Below are 5,000 nucleotides of genomic sequence, written 5' to 3'. Positions count from 1 at the left end.
AGAGAAGAGAAAAAAAACAACAAAAAAAAACAAAACAAAAAAACCCCCCAATAAAAAACAAACAAACAAACAAAGATTTGTTTTCCACATTTATTTGTGTATTGTTGTGCTGACGAAGGGTTTGTACCCGAAACGTCCATTGTCTGATTTGTTCCCATATGAAGCCTTTCCATTTTCACTCTTTCGCTAGTATTTTACTTCACCAGTTAACTAAGCCAACAGAGAGAGAGACAGAAAAAGAGATAGAGAGAGACAGAAAAAGAGATAGAGAGAGACAGAAAAAGAGATAGAGAGAGACGGAGAGATACAGAAGGTTTGAGAGAGAGAGACAGAAAGAGAGAGAAAGAGAGGGAGACAGAGAGAGAGAGAAAGAGAGAGAGAGAGAGAGAGAGAGAGATAGAGATAGAGAGAGAGAGAGAGAGAGAGAGAGAGAACTAAATGGAATACCTACCTCAAGATTGGATCTCCATTACGAATACAATCTTTTGATGAATACACGATGTAATCCTGTATCTTCATGCCGTCCTTTAGTGAATTAAAAATAAAAGATGTATTTCTTTTTTATGTTTTGAATTTGTATACAGATAATGAGCAAAGAAATTATGTTTTGAAAGATATGCAGCCTTGCACTTAATGATAATAGTAACTAATAATTTTTTGACCTCGCCAATTAAAAAAATAAAATCAAACTCTTGAAAATGAATTATCAGGAGAAAAATTGTCACTTCTGTAAATACCAAATGTTGGTTAATGCTGAAGCCAATCTAAGGTGGAATACTGGAATCTATGATTTCAGTTTGTAAAACTCTTTGTTTGTGTATTCCAAACAATGGATCAGAAAATGGTGAGATCGGAGTCTAGCAAAACAGTCATAAATTAGATTTGTTCATTCTACAATTCCCGTATACATCTAATTGTCGGCTGGGATTTTTTTCAAAGTTTGATATATTGTGCAGATACACTATTTCTATAATTAAAATGGTGCTGATTGAAGCTCGAAGAAAAAAATAACGGTAAGTATTAAATTGTAAGACAGTATCTGTCTTTGTCTAATAAATTGAAGCTTACAATTGAATACTTATCGTTATTTCACTATTTCTATAAGCACATGAAAGCTTTCCTTGTATTTTGATGTGCTTCATTGTAAAAATCACCTGCAAAGAATCTCAGTTCTTAAAATACAAAGGGGCATAACTCAGTTAATTATTTTGACCTCCAATATTGACTCATATTACACTACACAGCTGACAAAGTTTAAAATATTTGGCTTATGAGGCTGTTAAAAGCTATTGAATTCAATGCTTTCAAATTCAATTTACTTTTGAAAAAAACGTTAACAGTCTAATTAATGTGGATTATACTCATCAGATGAATTCAGTTCAGTTCAGATTGTTGGTATGAATGTCGATTTTTATGTCTAGTCTAGTGCAAGATTTTTTTTATTATATAAAAATAAAATTCAATACACCGTGAAAAAGAGCGCTATGAAAAGGCTTTATGTGACGGCGTTATAGTATAGTTATGTGACACACTGTACTGTAGTGAAGCGTATGGATAATGGAATTGTGTATGGGCGTGTACAGATAATTTGGGGTGACCAATTTGGTTCGATATTACGGACCCTGAAATTGAAATCCATCCATTTTATTTTATTTGGATTCGGAATGAATTTACTACAACGAATAAAGCTTTAACTGTAACCGTAGACGTCTAGTATCTGTAGTGTAAGAAATTAGACTTTTTAGCTTCTATATCTAGAGTCTAGAGCACTAGGCCTAGGTATCTCGACTGTATTTAACATCTACAACACAACGCAAACGAATAATATTACTATATATTTAAAGGAAAGTCATCAAAAATATTATAGACAAAGCTACTATATGATCATCAGCCGGCAAATTATAATATTACATTGATATGTGCCATAAGTTTCGAATAGTTTCATATCTTTGATCACTTGGTGCCTTGTGGTTTCTTTTATCGTCTAATTTTTTTTCTTCAGTAGGAGTTTACAGTCTTCTTCTTCTTCTTCTAGGTTCCATGCCTGGTCCAGGCTTCGGATACTGCATGAATTATCTCTCTCCATTCCTCCCCGTCTCTCGCTTTTTCAAACAGCTCTTGGATTGTTAGGCCGGCGAAGCCCTTCAGTTGGTCTATGAGTGTCTTTCTCCGTCTCCCCCGGGCGCGTTTACCAGGTATTTTCCCACAACTTGCCAGGTATTCCTTCTTATCTTTCCTTACTATGTGTCCGAAAAAGGATAGTTGTCGATCCACTATTAAGGGCATTAGTTTCCTTTGTTGGTATGTTTGTTTTAGCACCTCTTCGTTCGTTTTGTGTGCAGTATACGACATTCTCTGCATCCCTCCCAAGCACCACACCTCAAAAGCTCCAATGTTCCCTTGTGTTTCTGCATTTGTAGTCCAGCTTTCGCATCCGTATAACAAGACCGGCCACACGCAGCACCTCAAGACCCGGAATCCAATCCCGAACGACATCTGTCTGCCTCCCAAAATGCCTCCCAGGTCCACGAAGGCCCGCCTGGCCCGAGCCACTCCCGCCCGCATGTCTCGGCCACATCCTCCATCCGTTGTCACCACCGAACCCAGGTACCTAAAACTCTCCACGTTGGCAAGTCGCTCGCCGCGAATCGTTATATTGCAGGTGCCGCTGCCTTCGGGGTCTCTCTGTACCACCATGCATTCCGCTTTGGCGACACTCACTTCCATTCCCTTGGCTTCACTATCTACTACCACCTTGTCAACAATCTTTTGAAGTTGGATTTCTGATGTTGCAATGAGTACCGTATCGTCTGCGTATCTTATATTATTTATGTTGTGACCTCCCACTCTTATTCCCTCCATATTATTTATGCCCCTCATGATTGTCTCTCGGCATAGATTAAACAGATCCGGTGAGGCAACACACCCCTGACGGACTCCTTTCTTAATAGGAATGGAATTTCCTGCAGAGTTTCCGATCTCGATAGATGCCCGCTGGGTGTAGTACAATGCTTGCACGAGTCTGAGGTCTTTCTCATCAGCGCCAATGGAGTGCAGTTGTTTTAGTATTTCTTCGTGGCGTACTCTATCAAAAGCTTTTCTGTAGTCGACAAAACAGAGGCACAGTGGGGCCTGAACCTGCACAGCTCCCCCACCCAAAACACGGAGGAGGCACATTGCGCTCCCTGTCCCTCCGCCAGGCTGGAATCCATATTGTTCCCCTGCGATCTCGGGGTCAATCCCATTCCCTAGCCTGCCGATAACCACACGCAACAGCACCCTGCCGATGTGGCCCACCAAACCCACAGCTCCAAAATCCTCGCATCCGACTGCACCTGCTTTCTTTGGTATTGCTATGAAAATAGAGTTACAGAGATCTTCTGGAATTTTCCCAGTATTGTATATATTGTTGAATAATATGTGAAGTTCATCAATTGCTAGATCTCCTAGGCTTTTTAATACCTCTACAGATATTTCATCAGGGCCTGTTGCTTTACCATCCCTCATTCGTTCCATGGCATGTTCAATTTCACTTTTGGTGATGTTTGGACCGCTTAATGGTTCTTTGAATTTCAGTGGTGGTTCATTTCTATTTGGATCATTGTACAGTTCGCCTATGTATTCTACCCATCGGCTTTCTATATGTTGTTCTTCAAATAGCAGATCCCCTTGTTTGTTTTGGATACAACTTCCTGCTGCTTTGCTTTTCCTTTTCCCTGATAGTTCTTTTATTCTTTGGTGAGCTTGTTGGGGGTTGGGTTTGTATTCTCTTTCGATTTCGCAGCATTTCCAGTCTAGATAGTTCTCGTGTGCCTCGATGCATTTGGATTTAATGTGGTTGTTCAATGTTTGGTATTCTGCAGACCCTCTGTTGCATTTTCGTCTTTCTTCAAATAGGTTTAGAATTTCATTTGTCATCCATTCCTTTTTGCTGTTTATTTGAGCTATTGGTAAATGTTTTTCTGCAGTTGCTTTGACACACTTTTGGAATATATCAAATTGTTTTTCACATTTTTCGTTATCAGGTTCACTTTGGCTTTGTATCATGAGTGCATTTTCAAATTCTTCTCTCATTTTTGTTTGTATGCCATTGTCTTTGCATAACCTGTAATCCCTCTTTATTCTACCAGCCGTTCTCTGAATAGCTTTAAACTTTATCCTTACTGTACAAACAACTGGGACATGGTCACTGTCTACATCGGCGCCTGGGTAGGTTTTGCAATTTAATATGCCATTTCTGAATCTTGATGATACTGCTATAAAGTCTATCTGGTTCCTTGCTCTGTCCCCTGGTGATTGCCATGTCCAGGTTCTTCTTGGGTGTTGTTGAAACCAGGTGTTTGAAATCATTAATTTATTTGTTCTACACCAATCTGCCCAGATGTTTCCTCGTTCATTTCTGTCTCCGAGTCCATGTGGTCCGATTATGTCACCATCTCTGCCTCTGCCAATCTTAGCATTTAGGTCCCCCATTACCATAAGGACTTCTTGTGATTTACACATTCGTTTTGCTTTGTCTAGTGAATGGTAAAACTCTGTCATATCTGCATCTGTCGCCTCTTCTGTTGGTGCATAAACTTGAATAATATTGGTGTCAACCACAGGTCTTCTTAGCTTAACCAGCAAAACTCTGTCTGAGATTGCTACGTGCCCTTTGTAAAATTTGGTTGATTTTTGGTCTAAGATCATCCCTACTCCTTTTTGGAAAGAGGTTCCACCACTCCATATGATCTTATATGTCGTGTTGTTTTCTTGTTTTGACATGGTTCCCTGCTCTTTCCATCTCATCTCTGCCAGGCCAAGAATATTTATTTGGAGCCGTTTCATTTCTTTTAGAATGTTGTTTAGTTTTCCTTTTTGGGCACAGGTCCTGACATTCCATGTCCCAATTTTGGTTTTGTCACATTTGTTAAATTTATTTCGCCTAGTAACTGGCTGACGGTTCGGTGTGACCTGACGAACATCACGCTCCCAACCGAGCGAGGCAGCAGTCTTCCGTG

At 39.7% G+C, this 5,000-nt stretch overlaps 1 long non-coding RNA gene across 1 annotated transcript in view; it reads right to left on the bottom strand.

Annotated features, from left to right (window-relative positions):
• LOC144971992 (uncharacterized) overlaps positions 1 to 1,993 on the bottom strand; it is a 3,885-nt gene extending 1,892 nt beyond the window's left edge. Inside the window, exons 1-2 of the long non-coding RNA XR_013645220.1 lie at positions 1,912 to 1,993; positions 452 to 525 (exon numbers count right to left, since the gene is read on the bottom strand). This is a non-coding gene — a long non-coding RNA (uncharacterized LOC144971992). The remainder of the gene's footprint in view (positions 1 to 451; positions 526 to 1,911) is intronic.
• Between the last annotated feature and the right edge of the window lie 3,007 nt (positions 1,994 to 5,000).

This window comes from Berghia stephanieae, chromosome 4 (assembly GCF_034508935.2).
Source record: "Berghia stephanieae isolate SIO BIC M18660-M18661 chromosome 4, UCSD_Bste_1.3, whole genome shotgun sequence".
NCBI classification, from domain to species: domain Eukaryota; kingdom Metazoa; phylum Mollusca; class Gastropoda; order Nudibranchia; family Aeolidiidae; genus Berghia; species Berghia stephanieae.
The sequence above is the reverse complement of the archived record's forward strand: the minus strand, read 5'-3'. Positions and strand labels throughout refer to the sequence as shown.